This window comes from Nycticebus coucang, chromosome 19 (genome assembly GCF_027406575.1).
Source record: "Nycticebus coucang isolate mNycCou1 chromosome 19, mNycCou1.pri, whole genome shotgun sequence".
NCBI classification, from domain to species: domain Eukaryota; kingdom Metazoa; phylum Chordata; class Mammalia; order Primates; family Lorisidae; genus Nycticebus; species Nycticebus coucang.
The window spans coordinates 1,949,910-1,969,155 of record NC_069798.1 but is presented as its reverse complement, the minus strand read 5'-3'; positions in this window follow the sequence as shown (position 1 = coordinate 1,969,155).

Here is a 19,246-nt window from a genome sequence, read left to right as displayed (position 1 = left end):
TTTCCAACTGGGGCCAGAGGTGGGCAGGCGGGGTGACTTAATTGCTGATTTTTCCACACAGCTGAGACTTCAAGCCAGAGTAGAAGTTGCAATAGGATCGAACAGAAACCAGCTGAAAACAAGACAGAACCACTTTGCTCCACCACACCAGACAGGGCCCCAGTTTCTCAGGCCACAACACTGTACAGGCCCTCGATAAAACCCCAGGGGAAAAACCAAAGGGAGTAAACCATGGGGCGGAATCAGCAGAAAAACTCTGGTAACATGAATAACCAGAATAGATCAACCCCCCCAAGAAAAGATACGGCAGATGTGATTGAAGATCCCATTCATAAACAACTGGCTGAGATGTCAGAAGTCGAATTCAGAATTTGGTTTGCAGACAAGATTAATAAAATGGAATTAGGAATTCGAGGAGAAATTCAAAAACTGTCTCAAGAATTTAACGAATTTAAAGACAAAACCACCAAAGACTTAGACACACTGAAACAAGAACTTACAGCCCTCAAAGATATGAAAAATACAGTAGAATCCCTCAGTAACAGAATGGAGCAAGCAGAAGAAAGGATTTCTGACATTGAAGATAAAGTCTTCGAACGCTCCCAATCTCTCAAAGAGGAAGAGAAATGGAGAGCAAAAACGGATCACTCACTCAGAGAGCTCTCAGATAATTCGAAAAAAAATAACATAAGGGTTATAGGAATTTCGGAGACTGATGAAGTGGCAGCCAAGGGCACAGAGGCCCTTCTACATGAAATTATGAAAGAAAATTTTCCAGACATGCCCAGAGAATCTGAAATTCAGATAGCAGACAGCTTCAGAACCCCAGCACGATTCAACCCCAATAAGCCATCTCCCAGACATATCATAATTAGCTTCACTAAAGTTAACATGAAAGAGAAGATTCTCAAAGCAGCCCGGCGAAAGAAAACTATAACGTACAAAGGTAAGAATATTAGAATAACTGCAGATCTCTCTGCTGAAACTTTTCAAGCAAGAAGAGGCTGGTCATCAACTTTTAATCTCCTAAAGCAAAAAAACTTTCAACCCAGGATCTTGTATCCAGCTAAACTGAGTTTCATCTATGATGGAGAAATTAAATACTTCAATGACATTCATATGTTGAAAAAATTTGCCATAAGTAAACCAGCTCTTCAGGATGTTCTCAGACCTATCCTCCACAATGACCAACCCAATCCTATACCACAAAAGTAAACTCACTCAGAAACTTCGGATCAAACTCCAACTTCCACACTGGCGAAAGGATTAAAAATGTCCACTGGACCTTTGAAAAACTCGATACCCAAAATTCCACCAGACTTATCCTTACTCTCCATCAATGTGAATGGCTTAAACTGTCCTCTAAAGAGGCATAGGTTAGCTGACTGGATACAAAAACTTAAGCCAGATATTTGTTGCATACAAGAGTCACATCTCAACTTAAAAGACAAATACAGACTCAGGGTGAAAGGATGGTCATCCATATTTCAGGCAAATGGTAATCAGAAAAAAGCAGGTGTTGCAATTTTATTTGCAGATACAGTAGGCTTTAAACCATCAAAAGTAAGGAAGGACAAGAATGGTCACTTCATATTTGTTAAGGGTAATACTCAATATGACGAGATCTCAATTATTAATATCTATGCACCCAACCAGAATGCACCTCAATTTATAAGAGAAACTCTAACAGACATGAGTAACTTGATTTCCTCCAGCTCCATAATCGTTGGAGATTTCAACACTCCCTTGGCAGTGTTGGATCGATCCTCCAGAAAGAAGCTGAGCAAAGAAATCTTAGATTTAAACCTAACCATCCAATATTTAGATTTAGCAGACATCTACAGAACATTTCATCCCAACAAAACTGAATACACATACTTCTCATCAGCCCACGGAACTTACTCCAAAATTGATCACATTTTAGGTCACAAGTCTAACCTCAGTAAATTTAAAGGAATAGAAATTATTCCATGCATCTTCTCGGACCATCATGGAATAAAACTTGAATTGAGTAACAACAGGAATCTGCATACCCATACAAAAACATGGAAGTTAAATAACCTTATGCTGAATGATAGCTGGGTCAGATATGAGATTAAGAAAGAAATCACCAATTTTTTGGAACAAAATGACAATGAAGACACAAGCTATCAGAACCTCTGGGACACTGCAAAGGCAGTTCTAAGAGGGAAATTTATAGCACTGCAAGCCTTCCTCAAGAGAACGGAAAGAGAGGAAGTTAACAACTTAATGGGACATCTCACGCAACTGGAAAAGGAAGAACATTCCAACCCCAAACCCAGTAGAAGAAAAGAAATAACCAAAATTAGAGCAGAATTAAATGAAATGGAAAACAAAAGAATAATACAACAGATCAATAAATCAAAAAGCTGGTTTTTTGAAAAGGTCAATAAAATAGATAAACCTCTGGCCAACCTAATCAGGAAAAAAAGAGTAAAATCTCTAATATCATCAATCAGAAACAACAAAGACGAAATAACCACAGACTCATCAGAAATCCAAAAAATCCTTAATGAATATTACAAGAAACTTTATTCTCAGAAATATGAAAATCTGAAGGAAATAGACCGATACTTGGAAGCACGCCACCTTCCAAGACTTAACCAGAATCAAGTGGAAATGTTGAACAGACCCATATCAAGTTCAGAAATAGCATCAACTATACAAAACCTCCCTAAAAAGAAAAGCCCAGGACCAGATGGTTTCACGTCAGAATTCTACCAAACCTTTAAAGAGGAATTAGTACCTATATTACTCAACCTGTTCCAAAATGTAGAAAAAGAAGGAAGACTACCCAACACGTTCTATGAAGCAAATATCACCCTGATCCCCAAACCAGGAAAAGACCCAACAAGAAAAGAAAATTATAGACCAATATCACTAATGAATATAGATGCAAAAATATTCAACAAGATCCTAACAAACAGAATCCAGCAACACATCAAACAAATTATACATCATGACCAAGTTGGTTTTATCCCAGGGTCTCAAGGCTGGTTCAATATACGTAAATCTATAAATGTAATTCAGCACATAAACAAATTAAAAAACAAAGACCATATGATTCTCTCAATTGATGCAGAAAAAGCTTTTGATAATATCCAGCATCCCTTCATGATCAGAACACTCAAGAAAATTGGTCTAGAAGGGACTTTTCTTAAACTGATAGAGGCTATCTACAGCAAACCCACAGCCAATATCATATTGAATGGCGTTAAATTGGAATCATTTCCACTCAGATCAGGAACCAGACAAGGCTGCCCATTGTCTCCATTGCTTTTCAACATTGTAATGGAAGTTTTAGCCACCGCAATTAGGGAAGAAAAGGCGATCAAGGGTATCCATATAGGGTCAGAAGAGATCAAACTCTCGCTCTTCGCAGATGATATGATTGTGTATCTGGAAAACACTAGGGACTCTACTACAAAACTCCTAGAAGTGATCAAGGAATACAGCAGCGTCTCAGGTTACAAAATCAACATTCATAAATCGGTAGCCTTTATATACACCAACAACAGTCAAATTGAAAAAGCAGTTAAGGACTCTATCCCATTCACAGTAGTGCCAAAGAAGATGAAATATTTGGGAATTTACCTAACAAAAGACGTGAAAGATCTCTATAAAGAGAACTATGAAACTCTAAGAAAAGAAATAGCTGAAAATGTTAACAAATGGAAAAACATACCATGCTCATGGCTAGGAAGAATCAACATTATCAAAATGTCCATACTACCCAAAGCAATATATAATTTCAACGCACTCCCTGTTAAAGCTCCACTGTCATATTTTCAAGATCTTGAAAAAACATTACTTCGTTTTATATGGAATCAGAAAAAACCTCGAATAGCCAAGACATTACTCAGAAATAAAAACAAAACAGGAGGAATCACACTACCAGACCTCAGACTTTACTACAAATCGATAGTGATCAAAACAGCATGGTATTGGCACAAAAACAGAGAAGTAGATATCTGGAATAGAATAGAGAACCAAGAGATGAATCCAGCTACTTACCGCTATTTGATTTTTGACAAGCCAATTAAAAACATTCAGTGGGGAAAAGATTCCCTATTTAACAAATGGTGCTGGGTGAACTGGCTGGCAACCTGCAGAAGACTGAAATTGGACCCACACCTTTCACCATTAACTAAGATAGACTCTCATTGGATTAAAGATTTAAACTTAAGACATGAAACTATAAAAATACTAGAGGAGAATGCAGGGAAAACCCTTGAAGAAATTGGTCTGGGTGAGTATTTCATGAGGAGAACCCCCCGGGCAATTGAAGCAGCTTCAAAAATACACTACTGGGACTTGATCAAACTAAAAAGCTTCTGCACAGCTAAGAACACAGTAAGCAGAGCAAGCAGACAGCCCTCAGAATGGGAGAAGATATTTGCAGTGTATAACTCTGACAAAGGTTTAATAACCAGAATCCACAGAGAACTCAAACGCATCAGCAAGAAAAAAACAAGGGATCCCATCGCAGGCTGGGCAAGGGATTTGAAGAGAAACTTCTCTGAAGAAGACAGGCGCACGGCCTTCAGACATATGAAAAAATGCTCATCATCTTTAATCATCAGAGAAATGCAAATCAAAACTACTTTGAGATATCATCTAACTCCAATGAGACTAGCCTATATCACAAAATCTCAAGACCAGAGATGTTGGCGTGGATGCGGAGAAAAGGGAACACTTCCGCACTGCTGGTGGGAATGCAAATTAATACATTCCTTTTGGAAAGATATATGGAGAACACTCAGAGATCTAAAAATAGATCTGCCATTCAATCCTGTAATTCCTCTGCTGGGCATATACCCAGAAGACCAAAATTCACAACATAACAAAGATATTTGTACCAGAATGTTTATTGCAGCCCAATTCATAATTGCTAAGTCATGGAAAAAGCCGAAGTGCCCATCGATCCACGAATGGATTAATAAATTGTGGTATATGTACACCATGGAATACTATGCAGCCTTAAAGAAAGATGGAGACTTTACCTCTTTCATGTTTACATGGATGGAGCTGGAACATATTCTTCTTAGTAAAGTATCCCAAGAATGGAAGAAAAAATACCCAATGTACACAGCCCTACTATGAAACTAATTTGGGACTCCCACATGAAAGCTATAACCCAGCTACAACTTAACAATAGGGGGAAGTGGGAAAGGGGGGGGTGGGTAGAGGGAGGGGAATCGGTGGGATCACACCTGTGGTGCATATTACAGGGGTATTTGCGAAACTTGGTAAATGTAGAATATAAATGTTTTGGCACAGTAACTGAGATAACGCCGGAAAGGCTATGTTAACCACTGTGATAAAAATGTGTCAAATGGTTTATGAAGTGAGTGTATGATGCCCCATAATCATATCATTGTATACACTTATGATTTAATAAAAAAATTAAAAGAAAAAAAAAAAGAAAAATATCTGTGCATGTCATTTGCCAATTTTTAATGGGATTATTTGTTTGTTTCTTTCTTACTCATTTGTTTGAGTCTCTTGGATTCTGGGTAGTAATCAGTGCAGATAACCATCTAGCATAAACAAAGAAATCCTTTGTTTTCTGTATAGTTTTTGAATGTTTTCCCATTATGTAGGTTGTGTATTTATTCTGTTGTTTATTTCCTTTACTCTACAGAACTTTTTAATTTAATTAAGTCAAATTTATTTATTTATTTGCTCTTGCTGTATTTGGTTTTGTGGCATTAGTAATAAATATTTTGATTAGGCTGATGCCCAGAGAAGTTTATCCTAGGTTTTCATCTAGAATTTTTATTGTTTCAAGTCTTATATTTAAGTCTTATTCCATTCTGAGTTAATATGTGTATATGGTGAGAGATGGGGATCCTGTTTCATTCTTCTGCATCTAGTTCTCCAATTTTCCCAGCCCCATTTATTGAATGATTGAATGGGTTGTGTTCCTCCCACCATGTACATTTTTCTCTGCTTTGTCAAAGATCAGTTGATTAGAGTATAATACTTTGGCTTTATTTTTGGGTCTGTCTACTCTGTCTCTTGACCTACAGGTCTACCAATAGTATGCTCTTTTGCTTATTATTGCCTTGTAGTATTATTTGTAATTGGGTAATGTGATGCCTCCAGATTGGTCCTTTCTGGTTAGGATTGCTTTGGCTATTCAGCATCTTTTTTAGTTCTGTATGAATTTTGGGCTTGTTTTTTCAAATTCTGTAGTATATGACATTGGTATTTTCATAGGAATTACATGGAATCTGTAGATTGCTTTGGGCAGTATGGTCATTTTCACAATATTGTTTCTTCCAATACTTGAACATGAGATGTTTTTCCATTCATCGTGTCATCTATGATTTCTTTCTTTCATCTATGTTTCATAGTTCTCCTTGCAAAGATGTTTCACCTCCTTGGTTGCCCATACTCCTAGGTACTCTTCTGTGGCTACTATAAGTGGGATTGCACTGTGCATTTGATCATCAGCTTGGTAATTGTTGATGTACAGCAGTGCTCCATATATGTGCACATTGACTTCATAACTTGAGATTTTGTTCAATTCATGGGTCAAATCTAAGAGTTTTTTGGACGAGTCTTTAGAATTTTCTGTGTATAGGATCGTGTCATTAGAAAACAGAAATTGTTGACTAGCTTTTGCCCCAGTTTGGATGCCTTTTATTATTTTCTCTTACCTAATTGGTCTGGCCAGGACTTCCAGTAGCATATTGGATAGAAGCAGTAGAAGCTGACATTGTTGGCTTATCCCATTCCTGAGGGGGAGTGCTTGCAACTTTTCTCATTCAGTATGATGTTGGATGTAGTTTTTTTTTATGTATGGCTCTTGTTCATTTGAGGTATGTTCTTTTGTGCATACTTTCTTGAGAGTATTTATCATGAAGGGATGATGGATTTTATTGAATATTTCTTATACATTTTTGGAAATGATTACATGGGGCGGCGCCTGTGGCTCAGTGAGTAGGGCGCCGGCCCCATATACAGAGGGTGGTGGGTTCAAACCCAGCCCCGGCCAAACTGCAACAGAAAAATAGCCGGGCGTTGTGGCGGGCGCCTGTAGTCCCAGCTGCTCGGGAGGCTGAGGCAAGAGAATCGCTTAAGCCCAAGAGTTAGAGGTTGCTGTGAGCCGTGTGACGCCACAGCACTCTACCCGAGGGCGGTACAGTGAGACTCTGTCTCTACAAAAAAAAAAAAAAAAAGAAAAGGAAATGATTACATGGTTTTTGTGTTTATTTCTATCTGTGTGGTGAACCATATTTATAGACTTGTCTATGCAGAACCCTCTTTGCAACCCTTGGATGAAACCCATTCCATCAAATCATCATGATAAATTATGTTCATGATGTGCTGTAGGATTTAGTTTTCTAGTAACTTGTTGAGGATTTTTCGGTCTATATTCATCATGCATATTGGTCAGTAGTTTTCTTTATTCATTGTGGCCTTTCCTGGCTTTGGTATCAGGATGATATTGGCTTTATAGAATGAGTTAGGGAGGATCTTCTGGAATAGTTTCAAGAGGATCCATGTCAGTGCTTCTCTGAACATTTAGTAAACTTGGATGTGAATCCACCTGGTCCTGGGCTTTTTGTTGGGAGATTTTTTTTTAGTACTAATTCAGACTCAGTACTCAGTATTGTCTGTACTGAATTTCTACTTCTTCCATGTTCAAACTTGGAGGCTTGTATGTTTTCAGGAATATTCCCATGTCCCCTAGATTCTCTTATTTGTGTGCACAGAGGTGCTCATGGAATCTTGGATGGTCTTTGCTATTTCTGTGGTATTGGTTATTAAGGTACTTTTTTATTTTTAATTGAGCTTATCTGAATCCTCTCTCTACTTCTTTTGGTTAATCTTGCCATTCTATCAATTTTGTTTATAGTGTCAAAGAGCCAACTTTTTGTTCCACTGATCCTTCTAATGGTGTCAATTTTCTTTACTCTGCCCTGGTCTTTGTTGTTTCTTTTCTTCTGCTAGCTTTGCATTTGGTTTGATCTTTTTCCAGCCTCTTAAGGTGTGAGATTAGGTTTAATTTGGATCTTTCTTACTTTCTCATGTAGACATTCTGTGCTATAAACTTTTCTCTTAACGCTGTTTTTGTTGTAAGCCAGATATTTTAGTAATTTGTGTCAATATCATTGTTTCCTTTGAATTTTTTTAATATTTCCAGGTTGATATCCTCATTGATTCTAAGATCATTGGGAAACAGCTTATATAATTTCCCTGTGGCTGTATAGTTTTGAGAATCTCTGTTGGGGCTGATTTCTAGTTTTATTCCACTGTGGTCTGAGAAGGTACTTGGTGCAATTTGTATAAATTTTAAATTTATTGTTTTAAAATTTAAATTTATTGAGATTTGTTTTGTGGCCTGGTTTAACATATAGTTTACCTTAGAAAATGTTCCATATGTTGACAAGAACATATATTCTTCAGTTAGGAGGTAGAATGGTCTGTGTCTGTTTGGTTCATGTGTTCTAGAGTCCAGTTTAAGCCAAAAGTTTCTTTGTTAATTTACTGCCTCCTTCTAGTGCTGTCAGTGAAATGTTGCAGTCCCCCACTATTATTGTACTGTTGTCTACATCTTACTTAGGTCTGGTAATATTTGTTTTATGAACCTGGGATCCCCAGTGTTAGTTGCATATATATTTAGGATCATTACCTTTTTTTGTTGAATTGATCCCTTTATCTTTACATAACAGAATTATTTGTCTGTCTCTTTTTTTCACTATTGTTGATTTGAGGTCTGTTTTATCTGATATAAGAGTAGCTACCTCGCTTGCTTTTGGTTTCCATTTGTGGGGAATATTGTTTCCACATTTTAACGTTAATTCTATAAAAATCTTTGTGAGTTAGGTGAGTCTCTTGAAGTTTGACAGAATACCTGAATCATGTTTTTTTTTGTTTTTTTATCCATTCTGCCAATCTATATCTTTTAAATGGGGGCTTCTAGTACACTTATATTAATGGTTAATATTAATATATAAGATACTGTCTCAATCATCATGTCAGTTGTTACCTAGTTGGTTTGCATTCTCCATTACATTAATCTCTTGTAAGCCCTATGAGGTTTATACTTGTGCATGTTTTTATACTGGCATGTATCAACCTTTTGTTTCAATGTTTAGAACTCTTTTGAACATTTTTGTAGGACTGTTCTATGGATGACAAATTTCCTTAGCATTTGCTTGTCTGGGAAAGACTATTTCTTTATTTATGAAACTTGATCTTACAAGATACAAAGTTCTTGGCTGACAGTTATTCTATTTCAGAAGGCTAAAAATAGGACCCTGATTCCTTCTGGTTTCAAAGCTTTCTGTTAAGAAATCTTCTGTTAGTCCAATGGGATTTCCTTTGGAAGTACTTAATGCCTCTTCTTAGTATATGTTCCTTCACAAATATGATTTGTTCCATCACCACTCTGATGACTTGAGTGCTTTGGTGAAGCCCTTTTTGTGATGAATCCTCCAGAAGTTCATTGAACTTCTTGTATGTGGGTGTGTAAATCTCTACTAAGACCAGAGAAGTTTTCCTCAATTATTCTTTTGAATAGGTTTCTTTTAAAGATTTTTTCTTTCTCTTCTTCTCCCTCAGCAATACCTACAATTCTTAGGATTGTATATTTTACATAGTCCCATGTTTCTTGGAGATTTTATTCATTTCTTTTCATTGTTCTTCTTTATTTTGTCTGACTGTGCTAATTCAAAATCTCTTCAAGCTGTGAAATTGTTTCTTCTGCTTGGTCTATAGTTAAATCTTTTCCCTGTATTTGTAACTCCCTAAATGAGTGTTTCATTTTCAGAAGTTTGGTGTTTTTATAAATAAATTTGTCTCTGTTTAATTATTCATTCATGTCTTGAATTACTGTTTGGTCTCTTTGTGTTGTTTTAAACTTTCTTTTGTATCTCACTGAGCTTACTTGCTCAATTTGCAATCCAAATTTTGAATTTTTCTTTTCTTTGGAATTCATTTCTGGGCTAGCACAATCCTTTGTGGGTATGAAATCAGCCTGCTTTTTCATACTGCCAGAGTTCTTATGCTGATTCTGAGTGTTAACATACATACAGATTTTTTTAACCAACAAGACAGAATATTTCTATCACTCCAGAAAAACTCACTAATAGAGTTCCTGCTGGTTCTTTCTCATCTGGAGAAATTGTCACCCCTTCTTTTTGAGGTTACTCTCATTTGGATGGTGCAGTATTGGTTTTGTCAATGTTTCAATGTAATTTCTCTGTCTTTCTTGAGTGTATGAGTATGTTGTATGTCATGTTTTATTATTTGCTTTCAATTTTTGGTACTTTCTGGCAGCCAAGTCTCCTTGGTTGCATATGCCCTTTGTGCAATGGTTTTCTCAGATGGTAATTGAGTAGAGATGTGCTGAATATAGGAGTAAGCTCAGTATCTTCTGCAGTACTGGAATTGCAGGGGTCTTTGGGAATGTGTCTGCTTCTCCAGCACTATGGCCTCTGACAGTAGGAAGCAGACCGCAGGCAGCAGATCCCCTCCCAGAGCCGATGGGCACATTGTATACAGTCTGTAGCCAGGATCCGGGGGGGGGGGGGCCACACCTCTTAAATTTGTTTGCACAAGGGGCATTTGCACCATGGGGGTAAGATCTGTTGGGGTGGTCAGCAGATCCCCCACCTCTAGCCATTGGCAGGGGCTACAGTGGTTTAAATCTTTATAGCAGAGGCTCCAGTGAAAAAAATCAGGCTCTTTTAAACTCAGTGAAGGGTGGGCATTATAATAACCTGCTCAGAAATAGTTTAGCTAACTGGGTATGCCTCCAGCCTAGGGCCTCTCCTTGAGGTCCACCCTGAAGTGGTTCACCACTCAACTTGTAGAAAGCAAGGCTGAAACTCCCATGCTGTAGCCCCAGGAGGGGGCTTCAGGAGGCTATGAGAGTGGAACCACAGGTACAAGCTCTGCCTCATTTGAACAGTCAAGGGTGAAGGGGTGATGAGCTCCATTTCCTGGGTCATTGGGATCTGATCTCACCAGGCCAGTTTCAGTTGCCAAACAGGTCTCTAGGGTGCTGACTAAGGGTCCCCAATTAAATTATCTCTTAATAGCCATTAGGGAAAACCTAACATTCCAACTTAGAAAGTATAGTATATATAAATAAACTGAAATTTACATGAAAGAGAACCACCAGAAGAACACTGGCAGCATGAGAAATCAAGCATATCAACTCCTCTAAGAGATTTTAAGGGGGATATAACTGAAAATACCATCCCTATAGAAATCGTTGAAATATAAGAAATAGAATTCAGAATATGGATGGCAAATAATGTGAATGGAATTGAGAAGATGAGAAAAGATATCTAAAAGGATGCCAAAAAACTATCTTGAGGAGTTAGAGAAATTAAAGACAAAGTCACCAAGAATGTGGATATAATTAGGAAGGATATAGCAGAGCTTAAGGAATTGAAAGAGGCATTCAAGGATATACAAAAGATACTTGAACATCTCAGCAATAGAATAGACATGGAGAAGAAAGAATCTCATAAATAAAAGACAGGACTTTTATTTAAAGAGGACTGTCATTTAAAGAGGCAGATAAAAAGAGAATAATGACAGATCTTTTCCTGAGAGATTTATGGCACTACTCTAAAAGATCAAACCTTATTCAACAAGATCCTAGCAAAAAGAATACAGCTGCACATTTTAAAAAATTATACATCATGATAAGATGGGCTTTATTCCAGGGATGTGAGGATGGGAATCAACTTTTAACCTTCTTAAACAAAACATTTTCAGCCCAGGATCCTGCATCCTGCTAAACTGAGTTTCATTTGTGATGGAGAAATCAAATATTTTACTGATATCCAAATGCTGAGGAAATCTGCCATACTCAGAGCCATTCTTCACAATGACCAGCATGATGGTCCACCACCAAAGTAACCTCACCCAGAAATTAAAGAACAAAGCCTACCTTCCACAATACTGAAAAGGATAAAAATAAGCTCTGGAATTCTGAAAAATAAAACTCCACCATACCTAACAATTCTCTCAATACATGTGAGTGGGTTGAATTCTCCTCTAACGAGGCACAGGCTAGTTGACTGGATACAAAAGATTAAGCCAGATATCTGTTGCCTCCAAGAAACACAGCTAACCTCAAAGGATAAAATAAGACCCAGAGTGAAGGGATGGAAAACAGTAATCCAGGCAAATGGAAATCAGATAAAAGCAAGGGGTTGCAATCTTATTTGCAGATACAATTATATTTAAACCAACAAAAATAAAGAAAGATAAGAATGAAGACTACATACTTGTGAAGGGAAGCACACAGCATGATGAGATTCCAATAATTAACATTTACTCATCCTTGATTTATAAAAAAAAAAATTCTAACTGATCTGAATAATATGATATCTTCTTTCACTATAATCGGAGATTTTAATACCCTTTTGGTAGTTCTGGATAGATCCTCCAAGCAGAAACTAAACAAAGAAATAATGGAATTAAACATGACACCAGAACAAATGGACTTAACAAGCATATACAGAACATTTCATTCCGACATGTACCCTTGAAATATGCACCATAGGTCTCATCCCACCATTCACCCTCCCTCTGTGTCAAATCTATTAAGCATAGACTGTAAATGTCTTAATACAATAATTAAGTAAATGAGGTGAGGGATATATTAACCAGAATATATGTAAACATTCCAAATTGTACATGAAATCAGCACATTGTACCCCCAAATGCATTAATGTATACATTATATGCATTATGATATACTTGGTAATGTATAATGTATACACTTTTTGATTTAATAAAAAAAAAAAAAAGAACATTTCATCCCAACAAAACTGAATACACATTCTTATCATCAGCCCTTGGATCATTCTCCAAAATTGATCATATCTTAGGACACAAGTCTAACCTAAACAAATTTAAAAGAAGAGAAATTATTCCTTGTATCTTCTTGGACCATCACAGAATAAATGTTGAACTCAACAGCCACAGAAAACTTTATACTCAAATAAAGTCAAGGAAACTAAACGACCTTATGTTCAATGACAGCTGTGTCAAAGAAGAGATTAAGAAGGAAATCATTAGATTTCTGGAACAAAATGATAATAAAGCCACAAACTATCAAAACTTGTGGGATACTGTACAAGCAGTCCTAAGAGGGAAATTTATAAAATTAGATACCTTCATCAAGAAAGCAGAAAGAGAAAAAGTCAACAACCTAATAGGCCATATCTAGCAACTAGAAAAGGAAGAACAATCAAACCTCAAATACAGCAGAAGAAAAGAAATAACCAAAATTACAGCAGAATTAAATGAAATTGAAAACAAAAGAATCATGCTTGAGATCAGTGAAACAAAAAGTTGGGTCTTGAAAAGATTAATAAAATTGATAAACCCGTGGCCAGACTAATGAGAAACAGGAAAGTAAATTCTCTAATAACTTTATTCAGAAACAATAAAGAGGAAATAACAACAGAAATACAAAAGATCCTCAATGATTACTATAAAAACTCTATTCCCAGAAATATAAAAATGTAGAGGAAATGGGCCAATACCTGTAAGTATGCCACCTTCCTAAACTCAACCAGAAAGAATTAAAAACTTTGAATAAGCCTATATCAAGCACTGAAATAGCACCAATTATACAAAATCTCCTGAAAATGAAAAGCCCAGGACCAGATAATTTCACACCAGAATTCTACCAAACCTTCAAAAAGGAAATAGTTTCTATATTGCATAATTTATTCCAAAACATAGAGGAGGACAGAATCCTTCCCAACACATTCTATGAAGCAAATATCACTGTGATCTCCATATCAGGAAAAGACCCAACAAAAAAATAAAAAATAAAAATAAAGAAAAGAAAAGAAAACTGTATACCTATCATAAATGAATATCAGTGCAAAAATATTCAATAAAATCTTAGCAAGCAGAATACAGTGAAGTTATACACCATGATCAAGTGGGTTTTATCCTGCAGATACAAGATGGGTTCAACATATATAAATCCAAAAATATAATTCACCACATAAATAAAGTCAAAAACAAAGATCAAACAATTCTCTCAATTGATATAGAAAAGACTTTTGATAATATTCAGCATCCTTTCTTGATGAGAACACCTAAGAAAATAGGCTTAGGTGGGACATTTCTTAAACTGACAGAGGCCATCTACAACAAAACCACAGCCAATATCATATTGAATGGAGTAAAACTGAGAGCATTTCCACTCAGATCTGGAACTAGACAAAGATGCTGACAATCATCACTTCTATTTAACATACTGCTGTAAGTCATAATCATTGCCATCAGGCAAGAGAAGGAAATCAAAGGTATTCAAATGCCGACACAGGAGGTCAAGCTCTCATTCTTGCAGATGACATGATCTTATACCTGGAAAATCCCAGGGACTCAACTACAAAACTCTTAAAAGTGATCAAGGAATATAGCAGCACCTCAGGATACAACATCAATAACCACATCCGTAGCCTTCATATATGCCAACAACAGTCAAGCCAAGAATAAAATCAAAGACTCTATTCCTTCTACAGTAGCACCAAAAAGGTTAAATATCTGCAACTGTATCTAACAATGGACCTGAAAGATCTCTATAAAGAGAACTATGAAACCCTGAGAAAAGAAATAGCAGAAGACATTAAAAAATGGAAGAACGTACCACGATCATGGCTTAGAGGAATGAACATTGTTAAAATGTCCATGCTACCCAAGGCAATCTACAGATGTAATGCAATCCCCATCAAAACCCCAACGTCATACTTTGAAGAAGTGGAAAAAATAGTGCTTAATTTGATACAGAACCAGAAAAAATCCATGAATAGCCAATACAATTTTTAGAAATAAAAACAAATTTTTAGTCATCATGTTACCAGACATCAGATTATACAACAAGTCTATAGCAATCAAAACAACATGGTACTGGCCCAAAAATAGAGATGTAGATCTATGCAATAGAATAGAGAATCTAGAGATGAACCTAGCCACGTATCATCATTTGATCTTTGATAAGCCTAACAAAATCATGAACTCAGGAAAAAAAAATCCTATTTAATAAATGGTGATGGGAGAACTGTCCAGCTACATATAGAAGACTAAAACTGGACCCACATCTCATACCACTGGCAAAAATTGATTCTCACTGGATAAAAGATTTAAACTTAAGACATGAAACTATAAAAATACTAGAAGAGAGTACAGGGAAAATACTTGATATTGGCCAGGGAAAATATTTTATGAGGAGTACCCTCCCTGGCAATTGAAGCAACACCAAAATTTTTTACCAAGGTCTGATCAAACTAAAAAGCTTCTGCACAGTTAATGCCATTGCAAGTAAAGCAAGCAGACAGCCTTCAGAATGGGAGAAGAGTTTTGCAGGTTATGATTCCGACAAAGATCTAAAAACTAGAATTTACAGAGAACTAAAATTAATCAATAAAAAAAGAACAAACAACCCCATTTTTAAGTGGACAAGAGACTTGAATAGAAACTTCTCTGAAGATGACAGACGAACGGCCACATGAAAAAATGCTCATAATCTTTAATCATCAGAGAAATCCAAATCAAAACCACTTTGAGATGCCGCCTAATGCCAGTAAGATTAGCCCTCATCACAAAGTCCCAAATCTGAAGAGCTGGTGTGGATGTGGAGAGAAGAGAACTCTTCTACACTGCTGGTGGGATTGCAAACTAATACAACCTTTATGGAAAGAAGTATGGATAATTCTCAAAGAACTAAAAGTTGATCTTCCATCTGATTCCGCAATCCCATTATTAGATATCTACCCAGAAGAACAAAGAAATTTGCACCAGGTCAATTCATAATTGCCAAGTTGTGGAATCAACCCAAATGCCCATTAACCCATGAATGGATTAACAATTTGTGGCATATGTATTCCCTGGAGTACTATTTGGCCATAAGAAAAGATAGAGACTTTACTTATTTTATGTTTACCTGATGGAGTTAAAACACATTCTTATTAATAAAGTATCCCCAGAATGGAAAAAATATATATCCAGTGTACTCAATACTAATATGAAACCAATATATAAAATGATAAAATATAAACATAGCCTAGCAAGGGGGAGGCGGGAGATGGAAGGGGGAAGGCAATTGGTGGGATCTCACATAATGTGCACAGAGTGAGGGTGTTCAGCACACTTCATGGACAAGGGCCTCTTCTACCACTTGAACTTTACCTCTGAAGTGAGGACAACATAACCTAAAAATTTGTACCCTCATATTAATTTGAAATAAAAAAGAAAAAAGTATAAAGAATCCTCAAAGAACTAAATGTAGACCTCCCTTTGGATCCCACAATCCCATCACTAAGCATTTACCCAGAAGAAAAACAATCATTTTATCACAAGGACATCTGCTCTAGAATGTTCTTGCAGCTCAATTCACAATTTCCAGGATGTGGAAGCAACCCTAGTGCCCATCAATCCATGAATAGATTAATAAACTGTGGCATAGGTACACCATGCAATACCATTCAGCCATGAAAGAAGATGTAAACTTTACATCTTTTGTATTTCGTTGATGGATGAAGTTGAAGCACTTTTATAAAGTATCACAAGAATGGAAAGCAAGTAACCAATGTACTTAATACTAATATGAAACCAATAGAAAAACAACTATACACCCACAGGAGAGACAAATACAAGTATATTTGAGGTGGAAGGGAGGGGAGGAGGGAGGAGGATGGTGAGCTCTCACCTAATGGGCACAATGTGAGGCTATTCAGCACAGCCCCTGGTGAAGGGATCAACTACAACCTGAACTTTAACCTTAGAAAGGCAAACAATGTAACCTAACCTTTTGTACCCTCCTTTAATCCGAAATAACAAAAAAGAAGACATCAAAGAATTAGAATAAAATAAAATAAAATAGATGGGAGAGAAGCTACAGGGAAAGACCCATGAGGAAACCATTGCAGGTGTTCTGGCTACAAGTCAATGAGGCCTGGAATGATTTAGGATGGATGGCCAAGGACGGGCAGCAAGGCGCTCAGAAGACAGAATGTCAAGAGAATGAGTCAACAGTAACTCTATTGCAGTGTGCCCAAGTGACAGGAAGAGTTACCTTAAATATGACAGAAACAGGGGAATAGAGAGGAATTTATGCAAAAAAGGTAGCTACTTTGTAAATAACCTGAGGTGATAGAACGTTTATATTTAGATGTCCCATTAGTGATGTGGCCTAACACCAAGTAGAGCATATGAGAATAAGAGAGATGGACCCTTTGGGTCTCTAATAATAACAATAATAACATCAAAAGCTAACGAGGATTAAATCCTCACCACACGCCACGTGTTGTTCTAGGTGGGCCACATCCATTTTCTAACATAGGTCAATTCCACAGGCTGGGGGCTTTTATTGTCCTCATTTCCAAGATGAGAAAGTGGAGGTGCAGAGTGGTTAATACCCAGCCAAGAGTTCCAGAGTTCTAGCTGTGGAGTCTGACTCTGGAGCACCCATTCTGCACCACAACGCTGTGCCCTGGGCTCTGTTAGTCTCACCCCAAATCTTATAAAACACTTCACACTATGTGATTCCATTTATGTGTCATTCTGGTAAACACAGATCTATAGAGAAGGAGATCTGGCATTGCAGGGGCTTGGGGTAGAGGAATGATCTGACTTTGTAGGGACACTATGAGTGAGTTTTTGAAATGAAAGAAATATTCTGCATCTTGTTGGTTATAAGAATCTGTATATATGTTAACACTCAGAACTGTATCACAACAAAGAGTACATTTTTTTTCTATGTGAATTCTCTGCTACTAATGACAATTATGGTTATTGGGGGGGAACAGAAAGAGGGAAGGAGGGAGGGGGGTGGGGCCTTGGTGTGTGTCACACTTTATGGGGGCAAGACATGATTGCAAGAGGGACTTTACCTAGCAATTGCAATCAGTGTAACCTGGCTTATTGTACCCTCAATGAATCCCCAACAATAAAAAGCTTCTGCACAGCTAAGGGCACTGTAAGTAAAGCAAACAGACAGCCTTCAGAATGGGAGAAGATTTTTGTAGGTTATGTTTCCAACAAAGGTCTGATAACTAGAATCCACAGAGAATTCAAACTAATTAACAACAAAAGAACAAATAACCCCATTTCTTTGTGGGCAAGAGACTTGAACAGAAACTTCTCTGAAGATGACAGGCACATGGCCTACAGACACATGAAAAAATGCTCATCATCTTTAATCATCAGAGAAATGCAAATCAAAAACCACTTTGAGATATCACCTAACTCCAGTAAGATTAGCCAATTCCAAAACTGCAGATGCTGGTGTGAATGTAGAAAGAAAGGAACACTTCCACACTACCGGTAGGACTGCAAACTGATATATCCTTTTTGGAAAGAAGTATGGAGAATTCTTATTTTTCTTTAAGTTGGGATAGAATTTATTAGATATAACAAAAATATGCTGAAATTAAAAAAAAATCAAAACACTACTTATTAACATGAAAGAGAGTCCTTTAGCAGGCTTGGGGATTGAATTGGAAAGGAAAAAATAAGCTGTAAAGAAAGGGAAATTGCCATTCAGGAGCAAGAGAAGCCACAGTAGAAAGAGAGGAAAATGTCCGTGTTCCCCTCCAAGAAGAGTATGAATCAGCCTCCGAAGGGGTCAGAAGGTACCAGCCCCAAATCTACTCTTTTGTCCTAAATATTATTTTGCAGGTGAGCAAATGCAAAAAGAATCCTTTTTGGAGCTTCTCCTATCTGACTAAAAGCAGAAGCTCCTGAGAAGTAAGGGCTGCCATAATCCTCTCTCCCAGGAAGTTTTATGGCTGTGGAAAAGATAGAAATTCAGCCCTGAGATGGACCTGTCCAAGAAACCTTGCTAAGAGAGCCCTTACCTGCCATTAGCATGCCCAGTACATTTACCTTCCCACAGTTTGCCACCCTTGGAAGACCAACACTCTTTTTCTTCATCCTGTCAAGTCTCCTCAATTTATCACTCTTTATAAAAGATATTATATAAGCTCTCAGAGTCCATCTACTCTTCCAGGTCTTCTCATTTAGAAACTCCCTCAGGTCATGTAAAAATTAACATTGGATCAAAATGTGTAAGCCTTTCTCCTATTAATCTGTCTTTTGTCAGTGTAATTTTCAAGATGGGGGAGGAGAAAAAAAGAAGGTAGAGAAAAATACTTTTTCTGACCTATGCTTGCTTGCTAATTAGATTGAATTGGATTTATATTCTAAATAATTCTTTAGTATAAATCTA